At 30.6% G+C, this 23210-nt stretch overlaps 1 protein-coding gene across 2 annotated transcripts in view; it reads left to right on the top strand.

The window, feature by feature from the left end:
* LOC129920663 (plasma membrane calcium-transporting ATPase 3) overlaps positions 1-23210 on the top strand; it is a 147318-nt gene that overhangs the window by 23982 nt on the left and 100126 nt on the right. For both annotated transcript variants that reach the window (XM_056002108.1, XM_056002110.1), the window contains one exon: positions 1128-1215. The gene's annotated coding sequence lies outside the window, so the exon portion shown is untranslated. The remainder of the gene's footprint in view (positions 1-1127; positions 1216-23210) is intronic.

Raw genomic sequence — 23210 nt, 5'->3', positions numbered from 1 at the left:
ATAGTCAAAAAAGCCCATTTTTTACGTGAAGGTGATATTTATAAAAAAAAAAAAAAACAAATTTTGTATTGATAATACCAAACAAAAGTTACGCATACACCACAGTGTATGAAAAATTCAAAGTCCTCTAAAATCTAAAATTCAAACTGATGTCGAGTTCTTTACATATACCATTATATCGTCGTTCGTTCAAAAAAACAATTTTTTTATAGTAACTCTCATACAAAGTATTTTTTTTATCTATAATCCCCGAAAATTTGTTCTTACTAAATAAATAAAAACCAAAAATCATTGTTTGTTCACTCTATGGTTAGGAGATATTTAAAATTTTTTTTTTTTTTTTAATTCAAAACAAAAGTTACGCATACACCACAGTGTACTGAATAATTCAAGGTCCCCTAAAATCCTCAAAATTTACTTTTTCTTCAAAAATTAAAATTTCTGTCGTTTGTCCAACATGAGTTCTTTACATACACCAAAAATCATCGTTTGTTCATCAAACAATTTTTTTATAACAACTCTCACACAAAATATCAGTTTTTTTCTAAAATCCCAAAAAAATTTTTTTTTTTTTTTAAATTCAAACGCCCATCGTTTGTCCACCTCGAGAAATGAATACAAATCAAAATTCGTTGTTTGTCCACCCCATTATTAATACAAAAAATTTCAAAATTCTCAACAAAAGTTACCATTACACCAAAGTGTACCTATTTAATCCACCCTACGTTCAGAAGGTGTTAAAAAAAAATGTACTAAATATTCCCAACAAGAGTTACGCATACGCCACAGTGTACGAAAAATTCAAAGTCTACTAAAATCCCAAAAAAAAATTTTTTTCTTCAAAAATTCAAACTGCCGTCATTATAATCTTTTTACAACAACAACATCTTGAAGGTGCTACCACCAAGTGTTTATGGCTAGAGTTTCCTACTTTCTCTGCAAGATTTTCTTGTTTTTTTTTTCTTTTTATTTAAATATACCTAACCCTTTTATAGAACCCATTTTACTCGCATTATTTCAAATTCTCAATATAGTACCAAAATATTTTTGATTGATTTACCGATGAAAAATGTTAGTTTTCCATCCAAAAAAAAAAAAATTCTATAATATTTCTTTTTTTCTTACAGATTGTAACTTTGTCGTCATAAATAAATTAAATCACTTAGTAAATGAAACGGTGATCTCGTACGAAATATTTGTTTCAAAATTGATTTGGTAAGTTTAAATAATAATCTTATAATTTTTTATGATTTTGAAAATAGTTATACTTTTTTTGTTTTTGAATTTCATGTCATTCATTCCATCGGAAAATTTAGTTCAAAATTGGCTGATCCATTGACATCATTTGTTTAAATAGATCGGTTCGATGGATGAACAAATGGCGCTAGGAAGAAAACAGTGTTTATTACTTTTTAAGTTTTCCAATTTTTGTTAAAGTGACCTTTATTATACCGTAAAGTCTAGTACCTACGCTGTTCGCGGGTCCTACTGCGGATAGCAGTTATTCTCTCTAAGCAGTATCTATTAATTTCTAAAATTAATTCAGCTCCCAAGACAAATTATAAAAATAGTGGATTTTATGCCATATAAAAAAAAAATTTGAAAAAATGTGCACTAATGTGAATAAAACACAACAGCTACCTTGAAAATCCTTAAATTTTGCTATAGACGTATAGAACTTATTGCAATTGTTTGTCTCTCTCGAGTTCTATATACAACCAAATATTATCATTTTTCTACCCCAAATTAATTAAAAATCCGAAAAACAAATTTTGCACTGAAAAATTGAAAATCAACTTTTTTCAAAAATTCAAACGACCATCGTTTATCCACCTCGAGAGATGAATTCAAACAAAAAATCAGAGTCTATCCATCCTATATTTAGAATATATTCAAAAAACAAATTTTCAAAATTTCCAACAAAAGTTACACATACACCACAGTGTACGTACTGAAAAATTTTCAAAGTCCCCTAAAATCTCAAAAAAATTACACCCTAAGATAGTCGCATCCGCAGGTCAGCGGTTTTGGTTGTCACAGGTTATTTTTTTGGGCACGTGAAAGAAAAAAGTTCTGATAAATGGAATTTGTTCATAAAAAAAAAATGATCAAAACCTTTAAATCAAAAGATGTTCATAACTTCAATTTACTTTTGTTTTTGAATAAAAAAATATTTTTAGATTCTGTAAAAGTAAGACAAAAATATTTTCACTCTAGATTTTGTTTGTTTAATAGACTGGTTTTTATAGACATGATATTTTGTGCGCTTGCAAAAAAAAGAAAAAGTTTTTTTTTTTTCATTTTTATCTGGCAACATTTTAATGGATTCATTATCGTTTTATATAATCGCTCTTTTTGTCGAAAATCATCCTGCGGATTATATAGTTCGCCGTTTTCGCCTTGCTTTCGTCAATTTCAAGTTTCAAAAGATCTGTTTCCCTAACGTACCTACTCGACAAATTCTATTGAAAAAAAAAAAAAAAAATTCTATTGCTTAGGGCCTTCAAAAACCAATTAGGACCAAACAAACTGTCTATCAAGATATTCTATTAAAAACTTCAATGTGTCAGGGCCCTCCCATTATAATACTCAACAATTCAAAACCTCATCGCGTAACCTATGTGGTATTTCTTATTAATAATAAATAATATTCCATGTGTTTTTGCTGTATGTTATTGTTTCAAAAAGGGGTCATAGCACCTTAAGTATTCTGGCATAATTATTAATAAAAGGTGAATGAATTCCAACAATGCCATTGCTCCGAATAAATTATATATCATGTCGATATATAATTTTAGCAATTAATAATAACACTACCGTTACACCGTGGGGAATACTTTCCACTCTTAAATTGATTGATTTAAAAGGAAGTTGAAAAAGATAAAGAAGAATATATCAACGATACGTAATGATACGGTGGGAAGAAGTAACATTAAAAGCAGGTGTTTTTGCAGCGGCAAAAATCGCGTGTTAATTGCAAAAACAGACACCTTTTAGCAGAAAGCATATATTATTTAAAATATTCTTAAACGATGTCTCAACTAACCTTAAACTTTACAGGATGTTTCCGATTTTCTAATTAAAAATGCATTAATGGATAAGTTTGCTATAAGCCCCACATTTAAAAGAATAAATGACCAAAGTGTCCCTCTTGATACAGAAGAAGCAATTTCGCATGGTTATTATTATTTCATTTACTAAATTTTATCAAAATCGTAAGATCCGTTTTCGAGAAAATTCCAATTACTCGAAAAAATTGTATGGGAGATAAATGGAAATTATTTTTTTTAAATCATCCGGTTCGATGTATGCAGTTTCATAGTATTGTCAGAAAGTAAATTTTCATTCTGATACAAACTTCGAAAAAGAAGTAGATATAACTTTAAAAAAAATATATTAAAGGTTATTTTTGTTAATATGGATTAAACCGTTTGTTAAGCCCCTCGTAAATTATATCAACATAAGACCTTTCTAAAGAGCAAATCAAATTATTTTCCAAAGTATTAATGTTCATTTGGAAACACCCTGTTTACTAGTCATAATTGCAATTTAAAAAAAAAAAAAAAAAAATAATGAAAAGAAGACTGGAAGGAAATACATAAATGCACACAATAATTTTTGCATGTTGGCTGCACCCCTTTTCCCATGAATGTTTGTTGTTTTTAAATGGAAAACTTGACACCGGACATTAAGTTATGCTTTCAATAGATGAAGCAACAACATTATTTGTGTACTAGATAGATAAATATACTCAAGAGAATTTCATGTCTGGTGTCAGCTTTAATTAATGAAATATGTAATTTTAAATGGAGAATGGGTTACCTACTATACTTGCACTATTATATTAAAGACACAAAGAAACTTATTCAACGATTTAAATAGAACGTTAGGATGTCTGAGTCAGCCCATCTTTTAGGTACTAACACATTATCAAAGGTATCTACTCGTGCAATTAAGACCACTCTTTTAGCATGTGCACTTTTTTTTACAGCCAATTGAAAGATATTTCTTCAGTTCTGACGAACTTTGTTCAGCATCCGTCTGCCCTCCAGTTTGTAATGTGCAAGTGATTAGAAAAGTGTGCAGCATCTCTTTGGTTTAATTATAGACATCTTATCGCTACCTTCATTTGTTTATCTTTTCTGAAAGGTATTTCGACTGAAAATTTGGCTTCTTTAAAACCTTAAAAATGATAATGTTGCTTCTGTGAAGCTCTATAGAATAACGGTATTCATACAAAACAATCGCGAAACCATTCAATTTATCTATTCTTTTCTAAATATGAAGAACAGAGCTGAATGTTGTTTTGCATTGTGGTAGTGGTGTTTCAGCTAGTTTCAAGCTCTCTACTTTCATAAATTTAGCGTTCAGTTATCTTTTTTAAAAGAAATAAATAAATTCATAAGAAAATTGGTAACAAATCTGACTTTTATTAACTTTGCATCTTTGTATGTATATACGTCAATTTTATCACAATAGTAGTTCACACTTTTGACGTTGACAGATACGAAAATTCAACTATTTTTAACTATATGGATTTGTTCGATCAGCCTCGTCATGTAAATCGTATAGAGCGAAGTGTCATTCATTTTTTTTTTTTCAATATTGGTTTGTCACAAATACAGACCCCAAAAACTAAGCTCTCGCTCTTTGTTTTTTTTTATAATGTTCAAAAGCTAATAAATAAAACAAAACCTTCGAATATTGAGCGTCTTTCAAAATGATTCAAAAATACATGTTATACAAGAAAAGTCAAAAACAACTTAAAGATTTTTTAGTTCGTTTTTTTTTTTTAACATAAAGTTTACTAATGACGCGACACTGTGCTGCGCTGTAACATGACGTTTCGAAAAGCATCCACCTGAGAGTCTTGTGTATGATTGCATTACACCAAACATATAAGCCCCCATTCCGCACTCTAAATTCAGCTATCATCAAACATGCGAATCTCGTGATTAGCAGCTATAGCCTCGCCCTGCGTTCGTTCGCTAGTTCATTTCCTTGTTTTGGCGGAATAATTGAAATAACTTGGCACAAACGTAATGCAATCATTATTTCGCCTTCGAGCACCCCCGTGAGTTCTTTTATTTAAAATCGATGAATGTAATTGTCGTTTTCTATGTCTTTTGTTTGAATTGTTTTTTTGTTTTTGTTTTTTTTTTTTTATTAATGATTAGTAATCCGTTTGTCATGACAATTTTCATGGCAGGTGCAGAACACAATCAGACTAGCTAAGCATGTGATGCACTTAAATACTCGAATGATCCAGTGCAGTTGGATTATAGAAAAGCATGAACCATCAACCGCGGCCGCGCCACCACAAATTAAAGTAAAATCTTTAACTGTCAAAATTAAAGTGGATTATGATGCCACCTGGTGACGAAATACATAGATGTTAACTTATGTTTTCTACATCTCTCCCTCTCTGATTGTTTGTAATGTAATTTCCTTGTTTTTTCTGAAATTTTTTTTTCTTTGGGTTTTGTTTTGTTTTGAGAGATCGAGAGAGAGAGAGAGGAGCAAAGAGGTTGCTAGCAGACGAAGACGACACGACTGTCCTCGTCTCCGGTGTGTACCTTGCCAATATTTTGGGATAATAGATGACGATAACGGTTAATCGCCGCCGAGGACATGACACGCCATTAGAATAATTTATGCAAGAATTCTTTATTTTTTCTATTCGATTTGCTTTTCATCTTATTGTGCTGTCTTGTTTAGCTGTTGCATTTGCCTTGTTATTGAGCAAATTGAAGGACGGGCGAAATGTCAATGTTCTCTTATTGATTAAATAATTTATTTTTCTAACAAACAGATCATTTTAAATTTTGCAGTAGCTATAATATTGGATGTCAAAGAACTCTTGTCTGTATGAAGGTATCGGTCATTATCACACTTAAATCCAGCTGTTTAGTGCGAATTTATTCTGGTGTCAGGGTTAACCGTGAGTTAATCACACAGACATGTTTTTTTTTGGGTTAATTTTAATCCATCAGGGGTAAGGGTAAGCATATTTTATTTACCAATAAGAAACACAACATTACGCTCTGTAAAATCTGTACGCTCTGACCCAAAAAAAAAACAAAACAACTGACAAATGGAACAAAATTGGTTAGCTGTTAACAAACAGAACTCATTTAATACTGGGAAATAAAAGAAAATCAAAACAAACAGTCTTAATATTTATGTGTCAGATGGAAATTGTTATAGCAAACTAAAGTTTGAAAATGGCCGCTAAAAATGTAAATTTTACTCGTATATCGTTGTCAATTATAAACTTTTGAAATCACACTTGTTTTGGGAGGCTCCGCGAAATTAGGCCCCAGGAAATAAGGCCCCAAAAGAAAAAATGAAATAAGGCCCCAAATTGGGGGATTTTTTCATAATGAAAATATGCCCCAATGAAACAAGGCCCCGCATCGAAATGAAAAAATGCCCCAAAAATAATTGAAATAAAGCCTCAACTTGTTTCGAACTTTTTTAGAAAAATGAAATAAGACCCCAATTTTTCTTTTTCATAATTAATTTATTTTTGGTAATGAAATATCACCCCAAACCAATAGAACCATCTTTATGGACGGAACTTTTAAAATTGTTCCTCAAGGATGTTTTAAACTGTTGTTGTGTTTTTTTTTCGGTTATTCTGTATCTTATTAATGCTTTTTTCAATGATCCCTGATGGTTTTCTGCACGATCTTTACATTGAAAGGCATTAGTTTGCAGTGCAGCACGATGTTTACATTGAAAAGCATTATTAAATAACAGCTATTCTGTTATTTACTAATGCTTTTCAATGTAAAGAAATTGCTGCAAACCAACAGAGAGTCCACAATATGCGATTCTTTGCCAATTCTGGGTCCTTCTTGATAAGCGGAATTTTACAACAGTTTTTTTTTTTTTAAAGATAATTTAACCTACTAAATTAGGTAGCATTTTTATGTAAATTATTAAAAATGAAATAAAGCCCCAAATTATTTTTAAAATAAAATGAAAGTAAGCCCCAAAATAAGTGTTGGGGTCTAATTTCATGGGGGCCTTATTTCGTAATGAAATTATGCCCCAAAAACAAAATGAAACAAGGCCCCCAAAAATGAAATAACACCCCAAAATTTGAGAAATTTCGTTGTTGTTGTTTTGTGTGTTTTTTTTTTTTTTTTTGGGCCTTTTTTCATTTTTTTATTGGGGCCTTATTTCCTGGGGCCTAATTTCACGGAGCCCTCTTGGGAAACCTACACTATCTAAAAAAATCTAAATCGGATAAAATCTCCAGAAAATGTTTGACCCCATGGACAAAATCTCTATGGGGAAAGGCAATGGACAAAATCTCCAAAAATAAATTTTTCTCCCACTATCTCCAAATCCCCAAAAATCTCCAACTAGCAAAAACAAAAATGATATGAAATTCAAATGTTTTGGTCATTCATCACCAACCCACTTCTTTTGTAGTAAAATTTTTAACTAACCGGCCATTTTTAAACTTTGCTTCAATAGTTTTTCTTTTTCAATTAATTAATTAGGTCTGTTTGTGTTTTTTTTTTTTATTTCTTAGTATTTTATAAATTCTGTTTGTCAACCCATTCTGTTCAATTTGTCAATTGTGTTACTTTACTCACATCTTTCACAGAACGTTCAAATTTTGAATGTTGTGTTGCTTTTTTTACTGTTTAATTATTTGTATTAATTTTTTCAGATAAATTTGGGCTGCATCTTGAATAATTATGAAAGATTCGAGCCTGAAATATCAATTATAAATTCTTAAGATCAGTACATTCAAAGCACTTTTTTCGTTTGCTCCTGTGTTATGGTGTTTTCCCTGAATTAAAAAAAAAACTGAAGTTTAATTTCAAAAATACCTTACCATTTACCTGTGATAACAGAAAAACCAATAATGTATTGAAGATGTTTTATTTTTGGAATAAAACAACTTAGGATTTCTGCTCATCTTGTCTTTTACGATAAAAAAAAACTGTTCAAAATCTAAAATTGGACACCTCTTTCATACTGAAACGCTAAATTTTCAAAACGCATTTAACAATAGAAATTTTGATAAAAAAGTGGTGGTCTAAGCCCTTACCGCATGATTTTTTTTTCGTGAAAAAAATATACATGGTAGATTCTGTTTAAGGGGTAATAACACCTTGTAAACCATGAAATCGAGCGTCATTTTCATCAGTGTATAAAACAAAGAAGAAATATTATTTTCTTTTGGTGTTTGTTTAGTTTAATTAAGTACATTAATAGGTAACAGAATAGGCTTATGTTAAATTTTTTAATGATGTGAAATTTTTTAAATGACGGTGTAGTTCAGGATGATAGTAAAATCCTGTGCTCCCATCGGGCGACTAACTAATTCCTACAGTTTCTAACCGATTGGGCTGAAATTTTGTGAGGAGCTTAAAAATACTATTCTCTAGTGAAGTACGTAGGATTTTATGATCTTTTTTCAACGAATTTTGTTTTTGGAATGAAATAATTTTTTCAAACTAATGCAATTTCTTTAAAAATTAATATTTCAAAAAAGTATTTTTAAGCTCCACACAAAATTTCAGCCCAATCGGTTAGAAACTGTAGGAGTTAGTTGGTCGCCCGATGGGAGCACAGGATTTTACTATCATCCTGAACTACACCGCCATTTAAAAAATTTCACATCATTAGAAAAATTAACATAAGCCTATTCTGTTACCTATTAATGTACTTAATTAAACTAAACAAACACCAAAAGAAAATAATATTTCTTCTTTGTTTTATACTCTGATGAATATGACGCTCGATTTCATGGTTTACAAGGTGTTATTACCCCTTAATAAAAAGACACGTGTTTCAGGAATTTTAATTTTTTTTAGTAAAAGTCTGAAAATCTTGGTTCTTCCGGTTTGGATCATATTTGGCACCGGAAAAAACCCGCCGAATCGTTGGGCAAATAATGAATTAGTTTTTTATTAATTGCATTAATTGTCTTTAATTTTGAGATTTTCCCCAAAAAAATATCATAAAAATAAAAATCCACTCTAATATACCTATCTACCTTAAAAAATAGGTATTTTTCAAAAATACATATTTCTCAGACTAAAAACATTAAAAAGAAGTCCTAACTTTTATTCATTATATTTTCATTTATATAACTCAAATTTCAGTAAAAAAAAAAAAATGTCCCTTACCTATAATAATCACTTTTTCGAAGTTCTACCCCTTACCTACATTGTTCTAAAAAAACCGTTCGTAGGTAACTCAGTATTTAATTTTTTTTTTTTAGAATTTTTTTAACATTTCTATCATTTAGCTAATAAATTTATCTATCCATCATTTTTCTACGACATACCATTTAGAAAATATTTTTTTTTTTTAACCATCTCACTTTACCCCTCTTTTAATATCCACGTTTAAGATATAACCTTTCAAATAGGCTTCAGTAGATTTTTGTATACCTATGTTATAGTTTAAGCTGTACGTTGATTTATGAACAAAACAGTTAAGATGAAATTGCAATCTATTATACCACACTGCTAACGGGAAATGGAACGTAAGGTTGATTCATGCAGCCGGAGTTCATCGATTTGCAAGACGTTATCACGTCAAAAATAAATAAATTTTATAACGACACGACCGACGACACCTCAACAAATTACAAATAAATTTGTACTCCTACTTTTTACTGCTCAGTCCGAACGGATAAGCAAAGATGCAGTTTTTTGACAATATGGTTTGAAGCTTTGTCAATTCATCGCAAGAGGCAGTACTTTTGAAAAAAAAAGATGGTAGAGTATAGGACTCGAACTCAGACTCATAGTACTATTTATTAGACCCAAAAACTGAATCGTTTTTCCAAACCTAAAAAGGAAAAGACAAAATTTGTCTCTAGAAGACCAGACGAGCAGAGTTATCCAAAAAAAAAACCCCTTCCCCCTCCGACCCTAAAAAAACTTAACGAAACTTTTTTTACTCAATTGTAAAATTCATTGAAACAAACATTCAAATCAAGAGACATCGATGTTGCGAAAAGCGCCTTTACTTCCTTAACTTTTCACATCACTTATTTCTTTTTTTCAACATCGTTCACGTTGTCAGCTACGTAGCTTTCTATAAAATTTCATCAACCAGACATTGAATTTAAGGTCAAGGCATTAAATAATATAAACACAACCACAATATTATTTTCTTTCGCTGTTTTTTTTTTTTTTTTTTTTTTTTTATTATTAAAAGCAACTTGTTAAATAAAATAAAATAACACAAAATAAAATGAGACTTAACGATGTAAGAAGCAAAAAATCAAACCAAAGCAAAAAAAAAAAAAAAAAAATAAAACTAATGTGTTTTTGCCTACCAGTTTTCTATTTGCTGTTTTCAAAATATTATTAAGTTTTATATTTAAACATACGTAGGATTTTCGTTGGCTTCTGCCCTCCTCTCTGTCTCATCGTCTGCGGCCTTGTTAATTTGGTTTTTGTTCGTCTGGCTGTCTGTCGGTCGTCTCCGGCGTCATCCACTTCAAGACTGTCCTTTATAGTCTCTTGGGTGCTTGAGCATCTCCTCAAGAGTAAGAGACAAAAAAAAAACAAAAAAAAAAAATAATAATAAATGTTCAATGCCTCACTTTGAAACTTTGTTGGTTTCTCGTACCATCATATATTTTAATTTAAAATAAAAATAAATTTAAAAAAGAATAATCTCTAATGACATGAAAACGTTTAGATTTAACTAATAAGTGGCCAAATATTGGCAGTGTGCGTTTGAATTTATTATAAAACCGAGACTAAGTTATATAAGTTTTTGTTCTTTCTTATTCTTTTCTGTAAGAATATTATTTCCTCGTTTATTATTTTTAACATTTTAATTAAGAAGAAGATTGAAAAAAAAAGTCTATTTTTTTTTTTCGCAAAAACGAAACTTTTTTTTTGAAGAAAAATATTTCTTCTTGAAAATGTGGAATCTATTTTCGGACTGACAGGTTAGGAGAGTACTGTATCGTGCGTCACTGTCTGGAGTGACGTGGTGTTTTTTTTTTTTTATATATATATGTATGTATATATATATATTTTTTTTTTGCAAAAAAATCATCTAGGCGAAAGTTTATTTTTATTTTTATTTTTATTTTGATTCTTTTTAAAATTTACCTCAGATTTTTTTTTTTTGGGTCTTCGACGCGGCAGTGGTGCTAAATAATGGAGTAACGTGTGCTCTGCACGTTTTTTATCGGTTTGTTGGACTTGAACATGATCATTTTATTACTTGTATTTCATTTCTTTTTAGAGAGAAAAAAAGAAATATTAAATAATTCGTCTGGTTTTTTGATTTATGAATTTGAGTGGAATTTTAACATCGTCTGGGTTTTTTTTTTTTTTTTTTTTTGTTTGGTTGACATTTTAACAATTTTTTGTTTTCTTAATGTTTACTTAAGTCCTTAAAGAGAGGAAATATTTTCAATTTAAACTGATTGGAAATATTTTTCAAATTATTTTATAAAATAGATAACTTCAAAATCATTTACTAAATGGTTGTTCTCGATTTCAAATTTTATAAGACTTAGATATGAAAGATGAATTCTAAAGTAGTTTTTTTTTTTTAAGTTAAACTCCTTTTGGCGCGCTATAAACAAGTAAATTTTACATTTGAACGGCCATTTCAAATAAGTTTTTTTTTTGCGATTGGCGTTTTTTTTTTTTTTTTTTTTGGCTCTGAAGAAGTTTCTAAATGATCAAAGCAGAATTCTGAGCAAATTTTATTCATAGCTGTCAGGTTTAAAGATTATGAAATACACTTGAGCGCCAAACTGACATTGCACATTAAACTTCAGTCTTGGGAATCTATTTTATATTTTGAGTTTTATTTTTCTGCGGTCTTTTTATCCTGAAGCTTAGAGCTAGCTATGGTTGTTATTACAAAAAAATATTGTTGGGTTTTTTAACAAATCATTTAGGAACGATTTATTGTTAGATATTGTTAAACTATCAAACCAACAAAAAAAATTTGTTTTGAGAATATTTTTATTTGCATAATTATAAAATCATGTTTTTTAAGCCAAAATAACTTCTCTCTTATCATAAAATCATAAAAGAATGTAATTTCAATCAAATTTTTAACTTACTTGATAGTATAAATTGGAATACCATATTTTTAAACTCAAACTTAGACGACATGACTATAAAATTTTATAATGTTTTATTTGATTGTTTTATCGAAGCTATTCCTTTACGTAAAATAAGAGAAAAACAAACTAATCCGCCATGGTTCGATATGCATGTAAAAACTTTAAAAAACAAGAGAAACAAAGCCTGGGTAAAGTTTAGTAAGTCTAGGACTGATGAAGATTACAATGTATATATGGAGCATAAAAATGAATTTGAAAACTACACTAATTTTATCTATTCAGAATTTATTGCAAAAACTCAAAGTGAACTTAAATCAAGTCCAAGAAATTTCTGGAAATATGTTGATACTAAAAGAAAATTCGACGGTTATCCATTAAATATGAGCTATGAAAATGCAAACAGTCATATTCCAGAAGTTATATCTAAAATGTTTGCCAATTATTTTAAAAGTGCCTTCGCCGATACTTTGTCGTCTGATGCAACCGATAATTATTCTTCAACGGAAGAGTATTCTCATCTGGCGTTAATTAAATTTTCAATCTCTGAAGACTCAATCATAAATAAAATATTAAAACTAGAAGATAATATAAGTCCTGGTCCAGATGGCTTGCCTGCTTTTATGTTAAAAAAATGTTCATCTTATTTGTCTTACCCATTATATCTCTTGTTCAATGAATCCTTAAAGTGTTCAAAATTTCCTACTCTATGGAAATATGCTTACCTCAGACCGGTTCATAAAAAGGGCCCTAAGAATTTGGTCACTAATTATCGTCCCATAGCCAAACTGTCCGTTATTCCAAAACTTTTTGAATCCTTAGTATGTGACACTCTTTCCTTTAATTGTTCCTCTGTTTTATGTGAAAATCAACATGGATTTGTGAAGAAAAAATCGACGATAACAAACTTACTAGAGTTTACGACATTTTGCGTTGATGCTTTTGAGAAAAACCAACAAGTTGATTGCATATTTACTGATTTCAGTAAGGCATTCGACAAACTAAGCCATGAAGTACTTTTGAAAAAGCTAACAAGAATTGGACTAAATGAGAACTTTCTTTCATGGATATCTTCATACCTTGTAGACAGGTATTACTGCGTAATGTTTAAAAATGACTGTTCTGAGAACTTTAGAGTAAATTCTGATGTACCTCAAGGAAGTCAACTAGGTCCATTGCTCTTTGTGTTATTTATAAATGACCTTCCTTCTGTTTTCCAAAACTCAAAAACTTTATTTTATGCTGACGACGTGAAAATATTTCGAACAATAAATTCCCTATCCGATTGTAAGCTCTTGCAAGAAGACTTAAAAAGATTTTGGGAATGGTGTTGCACAAATCGCCTTATATTAAATATTGACAAGTGTAAATCAATGAGCTTTACACGAAAACAAAATTTAATTGCTTACAACTATGAGATAAATTTGTCGCAATTATGTAAATTATCAAATTTTTCTGACCTAGGAATCAATTTAGATCCGAAACTAACTTTTACTGATCATTATAACCACATTATTAAAAGAGCCAATGTAACACTTGGCTTCATCAAAAGATTTGCGCGGGAGTTCGAGGATCCATATGTTTTGAAGGTTCTATATATTTCATTTGTAAGGCCAATTCTTGAATACGGATGTATAGTGTGGGCACCTTACTATATGATTCATATAAACAGAATTGAAAGTGTTCAGAGAAGGTTCATGAGATTTTCGTTGCGTTTTCTTTCATGGTCCGATAGAATTGTCCTACCTCCATACTCGGATAGACTTAAACTTATTAATTTACCATCACTTTCAGTTCACAGAGAGTATTTGCAAATATGTTTTATAATTGGGATAATAAGAGGCTCAATATCTTCTTCAGTGTTGGATCGACTGAATTTTAATGTTGGGCGTGCTGGTTTAAGAAATAGGTTACCAATTTGTGTAGTTTTTAGTAGATCTAACTATGGCGTCAATAGCTCCATGAATCAACTAATTAATATTTTTAACAAAAACTTTCATATAATCGATTCTATTAATGATAATGTTAAATCCCATAAATTCAAAAATAGCTTCTTTAATCAATTTAATTAATTTACCAGAATGTTGTTTTTTCTGTTGTTATTTATATTAGTACATTTAGTTTCAATGTTTATATATGTATATTTTATTGTGATTAATTGACAATTATTACTCATATATTGAGTTTAAGTTTAATGATTCCATTGTTAGTATTTAAGCTTATTTCTAATGTTAGCATTTAACATATTAAATAAATATAAACCCTGTTTTGTCCGCTTATTTCCAAAAGAAAAAAATCTTTAAGTTGTGAACAAAACATCCACTTTGAAACATCAACAACATCATGAGTATTCAAATCATATCATGGATGTGAGTTGGAAATAGTTACGAATCGTAACTATTTGACACTTCAAAACGAGTTTAGGAACAATGTTCATCTGTCAAATAGTTACAAATCGTGACTATTTTGTAGTTTAGGAACGACAAAAGTTTACGTATTGTTAGAAAAAAAACTCACCTCTGGACGGTGTTCACATTGTCCTCACTCCGTGGAGTCATTTTCAAGCCTTTATGCGTTTACATACCATACGTATGTCACAATATCTTTATGCGTTTTTTTGCCAATCGGACTTCATGATGAGTAATAAATGTTAAAGTGAGGCATTCAATTTAAACAGATTTAATGATTTTGAACTTTCTTTTGAAAATTGCTATTTTGACATTTGGTGTTTCCAATTTTCACCCTGAACAATCCGTTACGTGCTCACACCACTTTGTGTCTAAATTTTACAGAATATAATACGGAGTACATGATCGTTCCTATTTCTAGTACATTGTATTGTAACGACATAAGGGGAGTTCACATTGACTAACTTACCGGACTGACTGGTCTGATCTGATGGAATTTTGATAAAATGAACATTCAAATCATAGGCTGTCCGGTTTGTCGGATGGTTTGTCCGACGGACATGTTAGTCAATTGAACAATATGTCTGTCCGGCTAACAGTGATATTGTATTTTATTTAACTTGAGAGCAAAAGAGGCAAAAAAAAAAACACTAAAAATTAGCTGAAAAATAAGTTTTGATGAAAATTGTCTGATGAGTGTGAACGCAAAACATCCTCCGGCCATACCCGATCAAATGACAATCGATCCATCTGGTAAGTTTGTCAATGTCACTCTTATCCACTTTAAATGTGTGTGACAGGTGCGTTTTCTTTGGTGGCAGTCATCAATTGAAAATGAAATGAACCAGTAGCTCATCGAAAATAGCGGAAACTAGCGCCCTCTATAAAAAAAAAGCTCTCCATATTTTATATTCTCTAATGTTTAACCATGAAGAGGACAGTGTTCATTCTAGCCTCACTCCGCTGCGCTGACTCATTTTGGCATTTCTGTGTTGTCTCTTGTCACTTGCATGTAAGAAACACATACACAATAGATTAAAATCGGGTAATGTGGTATACATGTTTCTTTTCTTAATATATTTTGGAAAATATTGAATCAAACTCATCGAAAATTTGTGAAGATGTGCAATTGTATATTAACTTCGTATCTTGAATGTTTTGCAGTGTTTTTTTGTTTCTGAAAAAAAGTTTTGTATTCAAATGTGCGCTGGCCTCCAAAACGCCATATTTGGAAAGTGGAGGGTAATGTGGCACACATTCGTCTGGTACAGTGGCGTATTGAGGGGGGGGGGGGGCTCAGGGGGCTCAAGCCCCCCCAAGCCTTCAAGATTATGTTATTATTTAACTGATTTCATCATAATGTACATGATTAACTGAAATTTGTTCGTAAATCTTAAAGATTTAGAGGTAGCACAGATGCTCGAGCCCCCTCCAAATTCTGAAACGGCAGTTTGTGTTTGTTTGAGTAAGAGCCTTAGCTGGCGTTGAGGGTTGGGGTAATTTTTTCGGATTTTAGTCCAATTCCGAATTCTTCAGATCTTTTTTTTAGTATTTTGACCTCGAATTACATCACCGTTAAATTTTGCAAAATTTCTTATGCAATCTCAAAACGCCGTATTTGATCGTCTTAAGTATATTTATAGAAATAGAAATTTTTAATATCTCGAAAATCTAAGTGGTTTCTTTATGCAAATTCCAGTTTGCGTTTCTGATTTGATTAAAAAATCAACATAGGTATTACGAAAAACCATATAGTAGGTATATTTCGGTTTAAATACAAAAAGAATTTCATTCAAAATTAGTTTTTGAGACTTTCACATTCTGCATTTCACTTTTTGTGTATTCACTTGCCGAAAGTGAAATTAGGTGTTCTGCATTTTTCACTCATTTAGATTTTCTGATCGAATTCAATTCACTATGTTTCTGTTCGTGAATTTGGGGCCTTTTTCAATGAATCTGGAATTGAAAAAGCAACAGTAATTTTACTTTAGAAACAAAATAAAAATGGATCCTTCAGTTTTGACAGTTCGAAGCACTTTCGAAGTTTTCGAAATCGATCGAAATGAAGAATATATTGATATTTCGGTCGAATTGTGGAACATGGGCGAATATATCGAAAATAGTGATGAGTTGAGTATAGCTCAAAAACTATAGATGTAATAGAAATAATCCTGTAAACAGTTTTGGATTCAGCACATGACAAAGTTCGAACGAAATAAAGTGTTTTTTTAACCTTCTGCAGACACACCTCTTTTTTGAGAATTTGGTTTATACTTCTTCATGTCGCTAGAACTTTTTTCGGTCTCACTATTTTAGTAAGAATCATACCTATATGAATATGATGTAGAATTTTCCGAGGAATTCGAATATATTCACAATTCCAAAAAAGTGCATTTTCACCCTTATAAAGACACTTTTTCGTGACCACTTTTTATTTTTGTCCTGCCAAATTCGCACCCGTGTGTTGACAGAGGGTTACGAATCTGTCGAGAGCAGTAAAATGGGACTATATCACTTTCAGAACCGCAGCACAGCGCTTCACTCTCGATCAAAGATGAATAAAAAGAGAGAACAATTTTTTGCACCATTTACCCTCTAAAAAAATTTTGAAAAATTTTCCATCCCCCTCCAAATTTTTTTCTGGATACGCCACTGGTTTGGTAATATGGTACACTCTTCCCAAGTATAATATTATATATTAAATGAGTGTCTTCATATTTGAAATTATCAATAAAGATGTTTTTATTTGTTTTTATTGAGAATGAATTAAAAAAGATAAAATATTATATTAGTATACCACATTTGAGCATAGTAAGTATACCACATTAGCGGAAACAGTGATATTGTAGAAAAATTTAAAAAAATATATTTAAAGTTAGATCATACCAAAATCACGTAAATCAATAACAAAATGTTGTACGTTTTTGGAAATGGATTTTGTCCCCCCAAAAAAAAAAAAAATTCCACGAAACCGTTTATAAGGATTAATCAATTTTTTGAAAAGTATATGGAATAATTTCGTCTTTTTGAGAATGCATTTTTCGTTACACAAAACTTGTGACCTATTGCTTCAAAAGACGTCCTTCTATATTATCGTTCGTTTCTTAGAAAACCATGTATACCACAATACCCGCCTACACCACATTACCAGAACTTAATCTATTTTGGCCATTATCATCCTTATTTAATCCATTGGCCTAGATCCCTAGAATCTTATTATTCCCATGTTTTTTTTTCACAATTCAATATATCTTATTCAATATATCGACTAGGTAATCTGAATAAAATAAAATGACATTGAATATATTCTTTCATTTCTTGTGTCGTCGCGTGTCGGTCGTGTCTCTTGGCCTTGACGACCTTCAGATAAGGTGCATTTCCTGATAGAAAATATTTACAAATCCATACACTTTGAACTTTGAAGGAAGAGGATATGGCCAATTTGAATTTGCTTGCTCCAAAGCCAAAGTTAAATGCATTTATACAGCAATAACAGGTGCGTGTAGTTTATTTCATATACAATTTTTACGTTTGCATCAGCATACTTCCTCTTGTGTGGAAGCTGTGGTATTCTTGGTATTTCCAGGAAAAATGCATGCAAACATATGTATACGTTTATTTTGTTGCCATTGGGAAAGTGTGTACATAATTCAAGGTTATTCGTTTTGGTATTGTATATTTGTCAAGGTTGGAATTCTTTTGCAAATTCCTTATCGTCGAGACGACTAGTTATCTTGAATTTTTTTTTTTTTGAAATAGTTCTGTTTGCTTTCTGATTAAATTTTCTTATACCTATACAAATATGTCGGATCGATATGACCGTCATTCAAATATATTCTCAACATGATAACGTAGCGCTAGAGAACCACCCATCACCCACTCTTTACGCATCCCCAATAACGACCTTTCAATTTTAGAAAATTAAATTGTTCATCAACAATTTTTTTTCCATGGATACGAGCTACAGGAATATTTACACATTTTTTTCATTTTTAAGCCTCAATGCCCCCCATGGTGGCGCTTCAATGCAAATTCACTGCAATTGATTTAACTCGAATACTTATATTGAGGAATTTTCAGCCCGAAATTTCAACCATCAGTTTTTGGTATGTGCATCGTTTTTTTTTTTTTTTGTATTTATATTCAAACCCAGCGGGCAACAATGCAATTATAGTATAAATTTCAATCGATGCAGCGAATATAGCTGGCTGTAAAAAAAAGCCTAGATATGGTAAAAAATTAAGCTAGGCAATAATCACATTCACATATATTTTTTTTTTGTTTTTGAAAATATTTGCATGAAGGTGGGTTCTGGTCTGGGGTAAGCCTTTGTTTTTAATAAGCACAAGGGGCGCAAAAGCTAGGTGCATAGGAGGTTTGATGATGCTCAAAGGTGAATACCTGTATATGAATGTTGATTTGCATTTTTGCGCTCGTGTAGTTAAGGAATTTTAGTTGCATAAATGGATTTGATAGGAATTTTAAAAAGCTATGAAGTTCAAAGCGGCGCCATAGGCTGTGGTGGTGGCCATGGCGGCCGGTGTCGCAGCTATAGCGGGGGCGCTGTGTGTATCTTTAATGAAAGTAAAGCAGTCCATGATTTGTTTAGAGTGTACACTGCACAGCTATAAAAAAAAAAAAAAATAAGGAAACAATGAAAAAGAGAAAACAAAAACAAGGAATCTTTTAATTTTATCAGGTCTTTTTGTTTTTTTTTTTTTTTTGGTTGAAAATGATCCCCTGCTGTGGATTGGGTGTAGGTTCTCAGCTGGCGGCTTTTGCCTCAAGCTACACCAGTTGCATTTATTTATCAGTAGGTATATCCTTGAATGCAAATAGGTGGCTGTTCGATATTTTTTGTTTTGTTTTTGTTGTTTTTCTTTTTTTTTTTCTTTTTAATTAAACTGAAAATTCTGAGAATAGTAGGCGAACCGATAAACACAATACACTTTGAATGAATTTCATCATATTCCTTCTTTTGGATTCTGTGTTTTTTTTTTTTTTTAATCAATCAGAGATATTTTTTTTGTTTTGATGAGGTATACAATATGACCTGAATATTTATTTTATTGTGGGAAAAGTTCGGAGCGTTCAGAGATTCAATCGAAATGGATATATCTGATTTTTCTCTTTTTTATGGAAATGGAAATCAAGGATATGGAAACAATAAGCAGTTATTAAAGTTTTTTTTTATGGAAAATCCAATTACTTTAAGGCCACATCGTTCTATTTGTGCTGTAGTCAATGAATGCGAATGATATATGTATAAGTAAGGACTTATGGCCGACTCACAAACAAAAACAGATCCCATGAACTCTTACTCATCCTGGTCAGCTATAAGCAGGCAGGAAGGAGTAAACGTAACCAAACTCGATGTGTGTACTATAGAATTTGTGGTATGCATAAAAGACAGTATAAATGCTTTTACTGGATATATTTTCTATGTAAGTCAGACTGTCAGTTTGTCAATTTAGCAGTCTGTTAGTCTGTCATTGCTCGAATTATGGTGATTTTATTTTCTTGTGGTTATGTCAAAACTAGGTATCTATATCTGTTTACAACAAAGGCAATATTTGTCACAATTTGAAAAAAAAAAAAATTAAGACACTTTTACATTTTGTCATAACTTGTGCATTACACTCGACTAGGATCTCCGACCTAATTGACTTACAGAATCTCCAATTAATATATTAAAATCGTTTTCAAAGTCACTTAAATTAGGAAATTTTTCTTAAATTTCAAAAACAAAGCAAAACAAATCTATTCATGAAAATGGGTTGTTTAATTCTCATACAACACTCATCAACTTAAATTCAACCCAAATTTAACTGACGGATATGTGTACTAAATATTGATAAGAATATTTGCTGATATAATTCCTTCTGCAGTGTATCATGGTTTATTTTTTTTTTTATCACATCTTTATCTATATCTCTATTATATACATATACATTTTGTTGTCTTGTTGTACTTTTTTTTTTTTTTTAATTTTCGACGAGAAGAAGAACAAAAAAAAAAAAAAAGAGATACCAAAGACTCGTATCTGTGATTTTAGATTAATGTGCAAAATATTATTTATCATCGCATCAACTATAAACAAATAATGCGGCGATCAAAGTTATGAGAATTTAAAAATTTCAGTAGTTAAACGCTTTTCGAGAGTTTCGGTGGTATATTTTCTTCAGTATTTTTCATTTTTATGATATATACATAAATATAGATTTTTTTTTGGTAATAAATATCCTCTAAAGGATTTTTTTTTACTTATAGATTGTTTGTTGTTTATTTTTTTTTTTTTTTCTTTAACGGGTGAGTGTTTTTCTTTTGTTCCGCATTAAATATGTAAATCATTTTTTTTTTCTGGCAGGAAATATTTCCATTTTTTTTTCACATAGAGTTCGATTTAACTGATAATAATTATGATAAAAGTCCATTTTAGTTAAGCTTATTATTTATCCAAGAAATCACCGCATTTTAGAAATTGAATCGAATCAATAACATGCATCACTGGTCTCTAATAATCTGTTCGTCTTTCACATCAAATAATATTGACGTTTTCATACAATTTATTGATGATTAAATATAAGTTACCGGCAACGATAATTGCCACAAGTAACCCTTCCTTAGAGGGGATTAGCGAAGAAAACTGAAAGCTTATAAGAAGTGTTATCAGATTTTCTGATTTCATTTAATCTTAACAAAGATATTAATTCAGAACTTAGCTCTAGGGCAACTTTTAAATAGAGGATTATCTCATCTTTGTGTCCTCTATATCCTATTAATGTCTTAAAATCATATTCAATTCGTGTGCTGTGTATGTATATAGTGCACCACCCATCACACCCTTTTTTACTTGCTCTATAGGGCAAGTATTGGTTTCGTGTCGAAAAAAAAAATTGAGGTTTTAATAAAAATTAACATTACGATGATGGAGAATTCCAAAAAAGTGGGTCTCGCAATTCCGTCCGTGCGTCTGTGCGTCTGTGCGGTTGTGCGTTCATCTGTACACATTTCCACAGCCTAAACGGGTGGACGGATTTTCTTCAAATTTGATACAGATGATTTTTATGGAATTCTGAAAGTTTGCTTTTTTTTTTGTTTTTTTTATATCTCGTTTAGAACGTATACCTCCCTTGCAAAAAAATACGATATTGCGAATTTCTCGAAAACGGCTCTAACGATTTTGATTAAACTTTGTAAACGTAATATTTAAAGCAGTGGAAATAAAACTGCATTTTTATTTTTTCTCAAAAAAGTCAAACAACAAAAAAAAATTTTTTTCATGCCCTAAATGTCGGCTCTTCCCCAATATCAATTTTTTTTTAAATTAAGAGCCAACTTTTAAAATCTACAAGTAGACTAACATAAAAGTGCTTTGAACTGCAAGAGCAAGTACGTGCGACCTCAGTCGTGCATTTTATTTTTTGTTTGGAACTACAAGTACAGTTAGAAGACTACGAAAATTGGTGTCGATTGAAAGCATTGAAATATGACATCTAAAATGAAGAGAGTAGTAATGTTAAAATGCAAATTTAAAAAAAAATTTGAAATATTTACAAATATTTATGTCAAAAGCCTATGAAAAATTAAACAAATAGAGATGTCCCATTTTCTTCTCATAATTTGGGATTATTGGTTAATTTGAAATACGCTACGGTGCGGTGGTCAAATTTTGTACTGAGTTGGTAAGGCGGAAGAAACTAGGGCGACATTGTTGTCAAACCATAATCTTAATTAAATACATATCTCCTCCACTAACGGTAAATCGAATCAAATGCTTTAGCTATCCCACGTGGATATACCTAAAAAAAAAAATTGAAAAATTATTTTATCAGATTATTCTTTTTTCAAAATATTTTTTGTTTTTATTTGTTCTTATTTTTCAATTTTCGTATAAACTAGAAGACATAGAAACATATAGTTTTCACTGTTCGATAAAGAATCACTGTTCGATAAAGAATCAATTGAGGCAGTTTTCTGTGTGAGTAATTTTTTTTACTAAAATTCACAGTCTGAGTGAATGAGTTTTAAAAATTTTTTTTGTTTCGCCTATTTTTAACTTTGAAATCGATTATTTCAAAAACTATTGGTTATATTATATTGATTTAAAAATTAGAATAAAATGTACAATTTTGCCTTTCGAAAATGGTATAATTTATTACTGTAAGTGTTGTCGTTGTTTTTTAATAATTTTTTTTTTATTTTGATAATTTTTTTTTTAGAAAAATGCCCCTCCCACCTAAACGGAGAGAGATAGACCCCCCTCCCAAAGAAAAAAATGTTTGTATTGAGCTCCTCTTCAAAAACCCGTTATCAAATCCTGGCGCCCAAGTTATCCTACTACGTGCCGAAACAACATTTTTGTTCTATACCTAAAAGTTCGAATTTCTGTATCTGGATTGAAATCGAAAAATTTTTTTCTAAGCCAATTTTGAAGTGATTTTCATAAAAAATACCTCGATTGATTGGGAAATAGATATAGTTTTAGAATATATTTTTTAAATAGCATGTTGTTTTGAAAACATATACTTTAAATTGATGCCGAAGTTGGGCAAATGACGAAAAAAATGTAGTTTTTGAACTTTGACAGTTTATAAATTCTAAGTGGTTTAACCGAGTTACATGTTTTATACATTGTTGAAAAGGTATATCTATCAGAAACTGTAAAAAAATCGAAAATGGGTAAAAAATTGACGAAGCTAGAATTTTTTCAATGGGTGAAG

The sequence above is a fragment of the Episyrphus balteatus genome, chromosome X (assembly GCF_945859705.1).
Source record: "Episyrphus balteatus chromosome X, idEpiBalt1.1, whole genome shotgun sequence".
NCBI classification, from domain to species: Eukaryota; Metazoa; Arthropoda; class Insecta; order Diptera; family Syrphidae; genus Episyrphus; species Episyrphus balteatus.
This window is presented reverse-complemented; position numbering and strand designations above follow the sequence as displayed.